Source organism: Phoca vitulina, unplaced genomic scaffold (genome assembly GCF_004348235.1).
Source record: "Phoca vitulina isolate PV1807 unplaced genomic scaffold, GSC_HSeal_1.0 scaffold46, whole genome shotgun sequence".
NCBI lineage: Eukaryota > Metazoa > Chordata > Mammalia > Carnivora > Phocidae > Phoca > Phoca vitulina.
This window is the reverse complement of record NW_022589749.1, coordinates 11,494,117-11,508,438: the sequence shown is the minus strand read 5'-3', so window position 1 is coordinate 11,508,438 and position 14,322 is coordinate 11,494,117. Positions and strand designations below refer to the sequence as shown.

Below are 14,322 nucleotides of genomic sequence, written 5' to 3'. Positions count from 1 at the left end.
ATCTGAGAACACCAGGGTACTTAATTAGCACTGTACCTGGGCACACAGTAGGTGCTCAATGCATGCACATTACCAGCATTAGGCACTTAGGACTCACTGAATACACGGCCAGTTGCAAAATCCTCCTTAGAAATCACTGCCTTAAATCCAGTTAAGAAATGGGCAGAGGATCTGAGTGGACACTTTTCCAAAGACATCCAGATGACTAACAGACACATGACAAGATGCTCAACATCACTCCTCATTGGGGAGACACAAAACCACAATGAGATAATCACCTCACACCTGTCAGAATGGCTAAAATTAACAGAAGAAACAACAGGTGTTGGCAAGGATGCAGAGAAAGGGGAACCTTCCTGCACTGTTGGTGAGAATGCAAATTGGTGCAGCCAGTCGGGAGAACAGTATGGAGGGTCCTCAAAAGTTCAAAACAGAACTACCCCACAATCCAGCAAATGTCCACCGGCTGAGGAATGGATAAAGAAGATGTATATATGTACAATGGAATATTACTCAGCCACCAAAAAGTGAAATCTTGCCATTTGCAATGACATGGATGGAGCTAGAGGGTATTATGTTAAGTGAACTAAGTCAGAGAAAGACAAATACCATATGATCTCACTCATCTGTGGAATTTAAGAAAGGAAACAGTTGAACATATGGGAAGAGGGTGGGAGGAGGAGAGAGGGAAACAAACCAGAAGATTCTCTTAACAGAACAAACAGGGTTGATGGAGGGAGGTGGGTGGGGGATGGGGTAGATGGGTGATGGGCTTTAAGGAGGGCCCACGTTATGATGAGCGTTGGGTGTTAAATGTAAGTGATGAATCACTGAATTCTTCTGAAACCAATATTGCACTATATGTTAACTAAAATTTAAAGGAGGGGGCGCCTGGGTGGCTCAGTCGTTAAGCGTCTGCCTTCGGCTCAGGTCATGATCCCAGGGTCCTGGGACATCGGGCTCTCTGCTCAGCGGGAAGCCTGCTTCTCCCTCTCCCACTCCCCCTGCTTGTGTTCCCTCTCTCGCTGTGTCTCTCTCTGTCAAATAAATAAATAAAATCTTTAAAAAAAAAATAAAAAAAATAAAAAATAAAATTTAAAGGAGAAAAGAAAAAAGAAATCACTGCCTGACAGCTCGAATAACTAGGAGTGTAAAAACGCAGATTCCTGGGCCCACCTCTGTTCAACCGGAATCCCCAAGGGGGAGGGAGTCACCTGAGCATCCGCAGATGGGAGCAGGCTGGGGGAGGTTTCCTAGCGCTGCCATGTCCATGGGAGCTTATTTTCCAGACCCACTAATTGGTAGCCTCTGGGTCCCCCTCCCTGCTTTGCCCTCCAGCGGTGCGACCGATTTTAAACAACAAGAAAAAAGAAAGCAAAAAGTGGAGATGCCGGGGATTGAACCCGGGGCCTCATACATGCAAAGCATGCGCTCTACCACTGAGCTACATCCCCTTGTTGTGAATTCTTTTTCCTCAGAATGAGGATATCGGAAGCCGCATCTTCGTCCCTTTTGCACGTTTCTTCCTTCGCAGAGGTTCAGTGTCTCATTGATTCCGAAAGGCCTCTTTGCGCCCAGGAAAGCCCATCGGCCAGGGGCGCCAGGGACTTCATCCGTAAAAACCCCAGGGGAGTGGACAGGTGCAGTGGCAGGACAGCGCTATGTCTATATGAATTGATCCAGACAATCTCTAGTATAGCTCATCCTCGTTAGTATAGTGGTGAGTATCCCCGCCTGTCACGCGGGAGACCGGGGTTCGATTCCCCGACGGGGAGGCTAGTCAATCGTTTTAACAGTAAAACAGGTTTTCCTGGCTATCTTGGGCGTTACGGGAGCATGCTACAGCGTACTCAATAGGTTCCTTCTTACGTATAAAATATGTGTATATTGTGAGTGTGTTATTACTTCTAATTCTGACGGGCATCACAGTAACGATAACAGCTCTTACCGTGCACCGGGGGGCGTTGACAAGCACAGGTGTGCACCCCTGTGATAAGGGCAGGTGCTATCTGGTCAGGTCAGGCAGGCGAGGAAGTGCACGCAGAGAGCAGCTCCGAATCTTGCCCAAGGTTGCATCAATCACAGTCTTCTTGGGACACTGGTTACCTCTGGAAGGTAGGACTGGCTTTGGTGGGAACCACTCTCACCTTCCATTCTGTACCTGTTTGCACTGTTTGAATTTTATTTTTCTCCCTCCCTCTCTCCCTCCTTTCCTTCCTTCCTTCCTTTTTCTCTTCTTTCCTTCCTTTATTCCTTATTCGATTTTTACCAAAATGATACACTTAAATGGTTTTTAAAGAACTACAGAGGTAGGGGTTGCACAGCATTGTCAGTGTACTAAATGCTACCAAATTGTTTACTTTGAAATGGTTATTTTTATATTTTGTGAATTTCACCTCAATTTAAAAAAAAATACTTAAAAAAAAAGATCAAGACTCGTTTGGGGAAGAAAGGAATGGAAGGGGTGGATGGGAGTGTAAATGGCTTCAGCCCATTCAGAAAGCGCCTGGAAAGCTGTACATTCCACCATCTAACTTGATGATCCCATGCATGAAATTTTGCCTTTAGGGAAAGGATGCAAAAGGAAAAGCCTAGGTACAAACAACCTTTTGCTTGGTTTATTTTGCTTCTTAGCATTGTTATTATACCAAATATCTGGTTAGTGTATTTGTGACTGGGCCAGGGGGTCATTAGGTGCTTAGCAAAAACACTTATTAAATGACTTCATCATGAAGCCTCCCCACTCCACATCCTCTCCCAGACATCACTCCCCTTCCATTTCCCAAAAGGAGGGGAAGCAGAGAGCCCCAAACCTGGACGACAACCTTTTGATTTCTTCATGCCTTGAAGCTGAGCAGGTGCCACAGGTACGGCGGCCATGCTTGGAGCCGGATCCGAGTCACTCGCTGCCCCGAGGAAAGTCACAATCCGGCCAATGTGTCCTCCATACGCCTTGGCTGGTCAGCGTCCCTGTCACACCTTAGGCTGCTTGGGGAGTTGCACCCAAAGGGTGACCTTGTTCCTATCACAAAGGAGGGAGCTTGAGAAAGTGGAGTTCCCAGCCGGGTACCTACCGTTCGTTCATCCATTCATTTGTTCATTAATTCAAAAGATATTTATTAAGCACCTACTACGTGCCAGGCACTGTTCTAGACCTTGAAGGATACAGAAGTGACCCTCAGGGGTCTGTCATTTTAACTGGGCAGACAGAGAATGGACAAGGAAAAACAATATCTAAGCTAACAGTAAGCAGTAAGGGGCTGGGGTCGTGCTGGGAGGCGTGAATGGGGAGGTCGTCTCGGAGGCGGTGACCTTGAAGGACGAGAAGGAGTAGATGCCTGCGAGCCTGGCAGGCATGGGTCCCTGCTGGTCCTGCACTCCCCGCATCGATCCCCAGGCGGAGCACCCAGGGCTGGCAGCGCGACCAGGAGGACCGGAGCGGAGCTCAGTGACACCAGCAGCCGAAATAGCTCAGTTGGGAGAGCGTTAGACTGAAGATCTAAAGGTCCCTGGTTCGATCCCGGGTTTCGGCAGCTCCGTCTTTTTCCCAAGTGAAAAGGGGTTAAAAAAACAACACATGAAGAGACGAGGAGAAAAGAGACGGCGTCAATTCTTTCCAATCAGTTAACGAGTTTCAGTTTATTTAAAAAAGCTCCGAGCAGTATCCATGGGAAACCGGAGCGGAGGGAAACTTCCTTGCAATCTGGGGAATTCCAGGAAGGCTGTGTTTTTCCTGACTCCTTTGCTCCTATTCCCTAAACGTGTGCTAATCTGTTACATGTTTGCCGTATGCAGGCATCAGCAAACATGTAACAGATTAGCACAGTTTATTAATTTCTGTTCCCCGAATCCTCGCGACTGAATTAAGGGCGGAGCGGTATCTCTACAGCCTAAGACGGAGTTAAATCGAGGGGGACTTTTGTTCTTCAGTTTTGAAGAAAGAAGAAGAAAACATGGCACCCTTTGATGTGTATTGATACTCAGCGGAATTTGAATGTGCCTTAAAAAGAGCACCTGAAGGCACCCTGACAGAGCCGGTCCTCGTTAGTATAGTGGTGAGTATCCCCGCCTGTCACGCGGGAGACCGGGGTTCGATTCCCCGACGGGGAGGCTACAGAGTCTTTTTATCCTTTCTTCATATTTTTTCCATTTTCCCCCCAAACTAAATTCTTCCACTTTTGCAGAAACTCCTTACTCTGGGAAAATCAACCTGACTAGCCGTCGAGATTTGGTCTGGCGGGCGTCCATCCAGGACCCGGCTGCAGTCACTGTCCAGCTCCCTAGTGTCACATGGTTAGGAGAAAGAGGACCAGGTTCTCGCCCTGCCGCGGTATTTCCACGCCCTGCATGCCCACAGCGCGGCTGCGAAGGGCTCGGTTTGGACGGTGCTGTCCCCGAACAAGACTGCCAACTTCCGAGGCCAGGAAATGCTCCTTCTGTCGCAAATAATTCCATCCTCTTGTATCTCGCTCGCGGCCCAGGCTGGCCCTTAAAAAAAGGTTTATGGGTTTCAGGCAGGAGGTAGGGGGACGCTGCACTGAAACGTCGTCTTGTCTTAACTCCGTTGCAGACTCCTTCCTGAGTAGCCATCAGTCTTCCCAGGCTCCTACTCTTTCATTTGTTTGTCTGGGTTCTCCCCACACCCCCACATTCATTCTGCAAATATTTACCGAATACTTACTAGGTGCCAGGCACTGTTCTAGGCACTGGGGCTGTAGCAGGAACCGGAGTGGCCCGACCCCTGCCCTACTGACACAGACAATAAATAAATGCTATAAAAACAGTGTCCCAGAGTGATAAATGCTGTGAAAACAAAACAAAACAAATGGGAGGGTGTACTAGGGAGTGTGTGGAATGGGCAGGCCCCATTAGTGAGGTGTCCAGGAAGGTCCTGCTGAAGACCTGGACAATGAGAAGGAGCCACTCACCAGAAGATCTGGGGAGCACCCCTGCTGGCAGAGGAAAGGGCAAGTGCAAAGGCCCTGAGGTGCAAAGAAGGGGTCGTGCCTGCGGAACAGCAAGGAGGCAGGTGTGCCCACGGGAGGGGGAGAGAAGGAAGCGATGAGGTCAGAGAAGTGGATCAGAGGGCCTTAAAGGCCAGACTAAGGAGTTTGGATTTGACTTTAGGGTTTTATGCAGAGAGGAAACACAATCGGGTTTGTTTTGAGCAGAGTAGTGTGGCAAGAGAGAAAACAGGGGCATCTGCTGAACCGAACACAATCCCTTAGCTTGTTACCAAAGCGTGTCCAAAATGTCACCTATGGCCAAGGCCTCTCCCCACCAGAGTTCACATAATAACAACGGCATTTACCATCCTGAGAAACCACATTCTGGCCAGACCTTGTAGCAGGCGCTGTTCTAAACGTTCCGCGCATAGCTGCTCAATGGCCGCACCCACCCCAGGGAGTAGGCACTACTCAGATCTCCATTTTATGGATGAAGCCCAGGGAGGTGAGGATATGAAATCACAGCTCCTGGTCTGGTGTCCTGGGCTCCAGCTCAGTTAGGCCTTTACCCGAGGAGGGTGTCAGGCATCAGCCGGCCATGAGGGAGCTGACTGGACCAAGGTGGCAGGACAGTTCGGGGTGTGTTCTCCCCATCAGAGTAAGTGACTGTTTCCCGCCAGGAAAGCTCAAGCGCTGGTGGAAAGAGGTGAAGCCCCCGTTTTCTGCTCTCTCCTTGCCTTCAACTGTTCCTTCACCCCTGAGTGACCCCCTGAGGACTTGGAGGATGTGACATAGACATGTTCTCTCCCCTGCGGTGCTTCATAAGCACTCTGCACAGCTGTGCTAAGTGACAGTTAAAAATGGTTCTTTTCAGTGGGCTATGCAAAGCGATTCCTCCCTCAAAGCCATGATTCTGGAGCTGGATCTGTTTCTTTTTAATTTGCTTATTTTTATATTTAGAAGAGTTCTCTGGGAGGGAGGCAGGTCTGCAAACCTCAAACTTACTGAAGACTGGATACTTTTTATTAAGTCTTTTAATTTCAGTATAGTTAACATACAGTGTTACGTTTGTGTGTCAGGTGTACAATGTAGTGATTCAACACTTCCATACGTCACCTGGTGTGCATCACGGCAGGTGCGCTCCTTAGTCCCTCCCCATCACCTATTTCTCCCTGGAATGGTTTTAAGGAACAGGGAGCCAGACATTTCTGGATAGTGGTGTAATCAGGGCAACACCCTTATTTATTGGAAAGAAACTCATTTTCCTTCCCTTCTTTTCCGTGATGAGCAACATTCAAAAATAGGTCAATTTCCCTTTGTTCCTTAGTCCTGATATCAGCTAGAATTTCAGCTGCAGGGGTATACAGAATGGGCCTATTTGGGAACATTTATTTTGGTTTGCTTATGCTAAACTCCAACACACATTTAATTATACAAAATTCTAACTTAGGAAAACAAGAAAAAAAAAAATCTTAAGTATAGAGTATAGCAGAGAATTTCAGAAAGCAAAGCAAGAGGGGAGGGGGATGTAGCTCAGTGGTAGAGCGCATGCTTTGCATGTATGAGGCCCCGGGTTCGATCCCCGGCATCTCCACCATCCTTTTTTCTGGTTCTTATTTTCTATTCCTGTTCTTCATCATTAAAGCGCCATTTATGTGATTATTACTCCTCTAATCACTACTTGGAGGTGAGATTTTCACGATAGGCATGATCCTGTTTCTGAAACCCATAACACTCCTGATGTACTTTTGTTGGAAGAGGCTAAGGGGAGCTGTTAGAGGACAAATGCGACAGCAAAGATCACCTGATGACTAAAACCACAGTGAGAAAGATCAACCGGGGAGGTCACGGTCCTTTTCCTGGCACTGTGACTGCAGTTAAAGGCCCCCAGCACTGGTGACTGATTCCTCGCCATCAGAGGGCAAGTATGGAAGGTCTGACTGTGTTGGCCCTTGCCCTTTATTTGTGCTGTTAATAACCAACCAGCTTGGGAGTGACCCAAAAGGAAACCAGCATTCCCGGCAGGCAGGAGTTTGTTTCCTGCTTCATCAGCAACAGGGCACTAATGAATGAATGAATGAATGGTTTTGATGCACATTCTGTTCATGTTTATATTTACACATAATCTGTATTTTATCATTAAAGATCAAAGATCAAAGATGTGGGGCACCTGGGTGGCTCAGTCGTTAAGCGTCTGCCCAGGGTCCTGGGATGGAGCCCCGCATTGGGCTCCCTGCTCAGCGGGAAGCCTGCTTCTCCCTCTCCCGCTCCCCCTGCTTGTGTTCCCTCTCTCGCTGTGTCTCTCTGTCAAATAAATAAATAAAATCTTTAAAAAAAAAAGATCAAAGACGTATCTTATTAAAAGAAGAGATCCTACAGGAAACAAACTGAGGGTTGCTGGAGTGGGGGGTGGGGTGGGAGGGATGGGGTGACTGGGTGTTGGACACTGGGGAGGGTATGTGTTCTGGTAAGCGCTGTGAATTGTGCAAGACTGTTGAATCTCAGATCTGTACCTCTGAAACAAATAATGCAATATATGTTAAGAAAGAAAAAAAGAAGAAGAAGAATGTAGCAGGAGGGGAAGAATGAAGGGGGGGAAATCGGAGGGGGAGAAGAACCATGAGAGACAATGGACTCTGAAAAACAAACTGAGGGTTCTAGAGGGGAGGGGGTTGGGAGGATGGGTTAGCCTGGTGATGGGTATTGAGGAGGGCACGTTCTGCATGGAGCACTGGGTGTTATGCACAAACAATGAATCATGGAACACTATATCTAAAACGAATGATGTAATGTATGGGGATTAACATAACAATAAAAAGAAAAAAAAAAAGAAGAGATCCTATTGCATTCTGTGGGTCCCATTCTTTGTCTGCAGTAATAATGAATTCCTCACCCATCAAATCCTGTATCTCATGTGACTTGGCCTCATATTTTAAAGCATAAAAACTTCTCATCTTAGATGTGGGGGGACGTGACTCTTTGCAAAGTGTTCACTTCTGAGATGAAACTGAAATTTGTGAGATGACTCACACGCGGGGTGATGGCATTTTGGTGAGCTTCTGTGAAGGTTATTTCTCTCCAAATGTCAACAAGGTTTTAAGGGAACAAAATGTTGAGGTAATTTCTAAAGTTATCAGGCCTAACATGAAAGTAATTATATGCTTCTCTTTTTACTTTGTATCTTATAATTAAATATTTCTAATAGCACACTGACAAGCACACACACCATGAGGCATGTTGGGAAATGTAGCTGCCTAGAAAAGCTGTAGTGAATCTTTGAAAAATATGTCTTTTTCAACTATTACATTTTATTTTACACTTAAAAAAACCCAAGCTCATTATATGACATCGCTGGAGTAGTCAAATTCAAAGAGACAGAAAGTAGAAGAGTGGATGCCAGGTGCTGGGGGAAGGGGGAATGGGGAACTTTTTTTGTTTTTTTTAAGATTTTATTTATTTATTTGGGGGGGGGAGAAAGAGAGAGGATCTCAAACTGACTCCACACTGATTGTAGAGCCCGCTGCAGGGCTCAATCCCCTGACCCAGAGATCACAGCCTGAGCCAAGATCAAGAGTTGGAAGCCCAATGACTGAGCCACCCATGTGCCCCAGGGAGATTTTTTATTATTTATTTTTAAAGATTTTATTTATTTGAGAGAGAGTGTGTGAGTGAGAGAGCATAAGCAGGGGGAGCAGCAGAGGGAGAGGGAGAAGCAGACTCCCCGCTGAGCAGGGAGCCCTATGTGAGACTTGATCCCAGGACCCCAGATCATGACCTGAGCCGAAGGCAGGCCAGCTGAGCCACCCAGGTGCCCCACAGGGAGCTTTTTTAAACGGGGACAGAGGATCAGGTTTCCAAGATGAAAGAATTCTGGAGATGGATGGTGGTGATGGTTGCACAACAATGTGAATATTGAAGGGTAGTAGCATATGCCAGCCCCAAATATGCCACTTTGATATTACTTTGAGCTGAAGTCACTTGAAAAATAGCAGATAGGAGGAGAGGATGTCTGTGAACTCCCTTTTGTCCTACATGCAGATCCTTCCAACGGGCTCAGCGGTTGTAGAACCCCTCCCCGGAGCTTCACCAACCAGGGAAGACTGGCACCTGTCACAGGAGAGGAGACTAGAAGTAATGCTGTAGGACAGACTTTAGGGTTTGAAGCCGATGGCAAAGAAAGAATTCTTGAGACGTCTTTGGTGCAAAAAGGTGGTTTTATTAAAGCACAGGGACAGGACCTGTGGGCAGAAGGGTCATGAGGAGTGGCCCATTATATACTTTCAAGTTGGGAGGGGGTTAGGGATAGCTTAAGTCTCTAATGAATTTTGGAAGCAAGGTTTCCAGGACCTTGAGGGGGCTAGCTATTGTTGGGAAAAGGTCATTTATTACCGTCTAATAAAACCTTAGTCATGAACCCCTTCAGATGTATATTGGTGGGCCATATGCTTGGGGGGTGATTGCCAACACATATCTTGGGGGTTTAGAGATAAAGGAAATTTCTAAAGAAATTTTTATAGGTTAAAGTAGACTTACAGGATCCTGGGAGGTGGGGGTCTGGCTAGGATTGTCTTTTGCCCTCAGCAAAGTATCAACTTCAAGGCAGCTGAGTCCCTAGAGGAATGTCACTCTGCTTGTTTCAAGGACTTGTCAATGGACTATAGGTAGTAAGGAAATTTAATAATTTTTCTTCTGTCTTTATTTCCCACATCAGTTAAACACTAAACTGTCACAAACTATCCTACCTCCCATCTCTTCTATTCATCTTTCCTAAAAACCATTTACTTTCCGCTGAGAGGCCTATATTCCCCTTCTCTTTCCCTATTAAGATGGTATTTAAGCCTAACTTCTAAAACCACCTCTGAGTTATTCATTTTCCCCTGGGTATCTCCCATGTATACCTGAAATATACATGTTAATGAACTTCTGGGTTGTCTTTTTTTTTTTTTCTCTCTCTCGTTTATCTGTCTTTCATTACAGGGGTCTCAGCTAAGAACTCAGAGGGTAAAGGGAAAATGACTCCCCCCGCCCCGCCGCAGCATACCTAACACGACCGAACTGTTCGCTTAAAAATGGTTAAGATGGTAAATTTTGTTATGTGTATATTTTGCCACAACTTAACAACGAATTAAGAACAAAACAAATCCACTGTTGACTAACTTCTCAATCTTTCTAAAGTAGGCAAATTTGGGGACTGGAACTGAAGTCTGATTTTCTGCCTGGTGGGGGATGAAACTGGTTATTTTTAAACTGGAGCAGCCAATGCTCTGCCACACAATGCAAATGCACTCATGTAAACAGGAGAAAGAAGAGTCCCTTGGGCTCCCCGCCCAAATCCGCCCCCCCCGCCCCGCCCCAAGCTGCAGATACCTTTAACCACCTTTTATGGTTATATAACCAATGACAAAGCAAGGCAAACATTTCCCAGCCAGCTCTTGATTTCACTCTTTGTCTTGGGGGGGAAAATGTTTGCTGATCCTTGTGCTCTTGGACTTTCTCATGACGCTGAGTTAAGTCCCATACATGGTTGTGACCTTCACGGGAACTGAATCCTTCAGGGAAGGAAGAAAGGCAGGCAGACAAGCAGGCACCAGGCACCCCCACATCCCTCCCTACAGCAGCCCAACACCCAGGCCCTTTGTGAGCTCAGCCCATCACGTGCTCACTCCTGCCCACCAATCCCGCCCTGTTGCTGGGCCTGTCACTCTTCCATTGGTGCCAGTTCTGAACCAATCTCTTCTGGGGCGCTTGCAAAGGACGGATCTGTGGGTGGAAGGAACTGAAAATGGATCCAGTGACTCACCCTGCATCTCGCACATTCTAGTACATTACATTCTAGGTCAGGAGATTTTAGGTTTCAGGGACGTGACTTGATACCCAATTCCCGGGTCCAAGTGGGGCATGTAGGTTTTGGGAGGCCTTCTCAGCAAATAGAAAAGCAGTTGTAATGAGGACAAAATTCCTCTGTAGGGCAGGGTTTCTCAACCTCCTTGGCATTACTGACATTTGGGGCTGGGTGATTGTGTCGTAGGGGACGAGCATCTCCGAACTCTGTTACCAAATGCCAGTGGCACTTTCTCCTCCCCACTAACACCACTGTTGGGACAACCAAAAATGGTCTCCAGACATTGCCAAATGTCCACCGAAGGGCCGAGTCCCTCCTGGTTGAGAATCACTGCTCTAGAAATAAACACCAGCCACTTGCCTCACTTTCTCTTCCCCTCCCTGTCACCTCAGTGCCCTTGGACAAATGTTTACTTCTATTTCCTCTCACACAACCCATTGTTGGACTTAAGGAATGAAGGGGTGTTTCCGAGTTTTTTTTTTTTTTTCCCTGCTAGAGACAACATCAGTGTTCTCAGCTCCTAAGACTGTTGTTTTCTCCTTGCAGATAACCCTGGACCCACTTCCCACCCTCTGAGCCTCTCTTCTTCCTCCTTCCTCCTCTTCCTCCTCCTCTCCCTCCCCTGCCTCTGAAATCAGGCCTGTTTTTCTCTGTACCTTTTGGACTCTGGAAAAAGCTATGTCACAAAGCTCGTGACTCAGCCTTTAAACAACATGAATCATGAGGCTGCCAAAAGCGAGCAGGGTGTGTCGTATGAAGCCAAGCCTGGTTACCTTAGAAAGAACCTCGGTGTTCTGGTTCTCTGAAACTTCTGCCTGAAATTTGGGGAGAAATACCCCTATAAAGAGCCTCTATGTTTTGTTCCTTTAAAACCTCTTTCCAGAAATAACCTTCACAAAAATCTGGATAGGAAGTGACTGGGGTCTCCTGCTAACCTGAAAAATGATATTTTGTTTTTACTGTTCCTTTTAATTTTCCAGTAACCAATTCATTCTCTTTGAAAAATGTTAAAAATTGCACAGATTAGTCTATTTTGAACGTTCCTCAGACCTTTTTCAAAAATACCTACATACATGGGTCACCGAAGACAATACATAGCAGTTTTGTTTTGATTCACATTTTAAGAAAGTTTAATACAATGTTCATAATTTAAAACAGGAATGAGTCTTTTTTTTAATGGCAGAACATTTTTTAGGCAATTTTTCTTTTTTGGAAGGCTTCGAGGATGGAAATTAAAAGATCTTTCCCCCCTCTATATTGTAGAAATGGGGAATATTTCTAGAAGATTCCAGAAGGGGCAGTGGCTGGGGAATTGAGCATGAGGTAAACTTTTCACTGTAAACTTCCAAAAACCTAAGTTTTCACCATATTTTTAATATTCATATATTTTAAAAACAAAGAATACGTCAAAGAAATGACACCTAAAAACCACAAAATGGATGGTGGTAAAAACGAAAAAGATCGGGCCTGCAATCTTTTCCTCTTCTTTTATCCAAATGGAACTTTCCCGTAGAATTAAATTTTACATTTGGGATATAAAGTTGTGTTTTTCTCCCCCCGCCACAATGTACAGGCCTGGGATTCGAGCAGTGTGTTTAGAACCTCAGGCCTAACCAGGTGGGACTTCGGAGCTTCCCCCGAAGATCAACAAAAATGAGGACGGGAGGCCTCCGCGCTTGTGTTCAAGCACAGTCTTCTCGAACCCAAGCCTGCGCGGATGAAACAGGAAGGCCAAAGAACAATCTAGAAAGTTCGGTCGGCTTCCAGAGGCATCTCGAGTAGGTGGACAAAGCGTGTGGGGTTTCTGCCCCCCTTTTCAGACTTCGGCTGGGGCGGCCCCGCGGCACTCCCCCGCGTGTCTCGCTCCCGAGCTGCCCCGAGCGCGGGCTGGGGGCCCAAGGCTGGCCCGCGTCCGGCCGCCGCGCCGCGATCTTGTCGAGTCATCGGTCTTGTCCGCACGCCCGCGCAGGGGGGATGGGCGGGCCGCCACAGCGGGAGGTGGGAGTGGGGGAGGGGACGCAGCCTGAGCGCGCCCCGGCACGAAGACCCCCGAGTTCGCGGAGGGGCGAGGGGCGCGCGACGCCTGGCCCCGCTCCGTCCAGGGCGGGTCTCGAGAGCCACGGGGACCGTTGCGGCTGAGGGGAGGGGGCGTCGGGGTCGGACGGCGGGGACAGCCCGCTCCGGGCGTCTTGAGGTCTCCGCGCCGGGTTTTTGCGCCTTCCGAGGGGCCCTTTCCCCTCCTCCCCCCCGCCCCCGCCCCCGAGGTCGAGCGCCGGCCACGTCCGCGGACGTAGCACTCAACGAACGCGCTGATCCCTCCGCGCGGGCGCCAAGCGCAGCGGCCCCTTCCTCACCAGATTCAGGTCTCCAGCCCATTCTTGACAGGTAAACATTTCAGGGGGGCTCTTGGATGATTTGGGGGTGCTGGTTTTCTCTCCGGAGGGCAGGAAGTGTGAGAAAAGTAGTCCCTTCTCGGCATTTCTGCGGAGGGATCCATCAGAGCCGCGCGCCCGATTGCTATATAAGGAGGCGCCGGGTGTGGCGCAGGCAGTTCCGTGGAGGCCGGGAGTCCAGTTGACGTTTTTGTGTGTCCCCTGCTGTCACAGCCGCTTGGTGAGGAGTGGGCTGCTGCGCTGGCCCGGGGGTGTTGTGGCGGCGCGGGTGCAGGGGAGGCGGGAGGCCGAGCAGCCAGCAGCCGGCGGGGCAGCGGTGGAGGCTTTTAGTCGCCCGGGCGCGGGAGCGGAGTTCTCTGAGGGGGAGGGACGCCGCAAAATGGCGGCCGCTTGGGATCCCTGGCCGGGAGAAGCCGGGCTGCGAGGCGGGCTCTGAGGTTGGAGAGAGAAGCCTGGGAGGGGGATGGTTGTGAGCGGATGAGAACGCGGCGGGCCCGTGAGGCCTTACGGGGCTCATTGCTCGGTGTGAGTGGGGGGAGTCCGGGTGTGTCCGCGGCCGCGCTGGCGCCACGCTCCGCGTCTCGTCGCAGCGAGTGGGCGCCAAGTGCGGGTGCCGTTCAGTCCTGCGCCCGTTCCAGGGGAGGGGACCCGCTCACCGTGCCGGTCACGTGATGTCACCCCTTTGTCGGTTCATAGTCTGGGGCGGGGCCGCCTGGTCCTGTGTGTGCAGCCGACTTCGGTCAGTCGCGGGACACAAGGGTTAGGCCCGGGGAAGGCCCTGCCGAACTGTCGGGGCAGACATCCGTGAGGTGGGAGGGGAAGGTAAGGGGGGCCCGCGCCTTCATTGACTGGTGTCCATGCTTTTCTCTCCGAGGGGTCTGACACTTGGCTGTGGAGCTTGCTTGAGCTCGGGGAGCTTGTCCTCCCCCCCCCCCCCCCCCCCAGCTTGCTTGTTTATGTGACGCTTATTTTAGTCACTGGGTAAACATAAAATGATTAGTAACTGACCAGCAGGATCGTGTTCACATGTGAGTTGTCTGCTACATTTTTGGGTTTTTTTTTTTTTTTTTCTTTTTTTTTTTTTTTGACAGACGATGCAGATCTTCGTGAAGACCTTGACCGGTAAGACCATCACCCTGGA

At 48.7% G+C, this 14,322-nt stretch overlaps 5 non-coding genes across 5 annotated transcripts; 4 read left to right on the top strand and 1 right to left on the bottom strand.

The window, feature by feature from the left end:
• Positions 1 to 1,382: 1,382 nt before the first annotated feature.
• On the bottom strand, positions 1,383 to 1,454 carry TRNAA-UGC. Its single transcript has one exon. It is a non-coding gene; the product is annotated as a tRNA-Ala (tRNA).
• A 249-nt stretch (positions 1,455 to 1,703) lies between these two features.
• On the top strand, positions 1,704 to 1,775 carry TRNAD-GUC. The gene has a single exon. It is a non-coding gene; the product is annotated as a tRNA-Asp (tRNA).
• A 1,685-nt stretch (positions 1,776 to 3,460) lies between these two features.
• On the top strand, positions 3,461 to 3,533 carry TRNAF-GAA. Its single transcript has one exon. It is a non-coding gene; the product is annotated as a tRNA-Phe (tRNA).
• Positions 3,534 to 4,038: 505 nt separating this feature from the next.
• On the top strand, positions 4,039 to 4,110 carry TRNAD-GUC. Its single transcript has one exon. It is a non-coding gene; the product is annotated as a tRNA-Asp (tRNA).
• A 2,358-nt stretch (positions 4,111 to 6,468) lies between these two features.
• TRNAA-UGC lies at positions 6,469 to 6,540 on the top strand. The gene has a single exon. It is a non-coding gene; the product is annotated as a tRNA-Ala (tRNA).
• Positions 6,541 to 14,322: the final 7,782 nt, after the last annotated feature.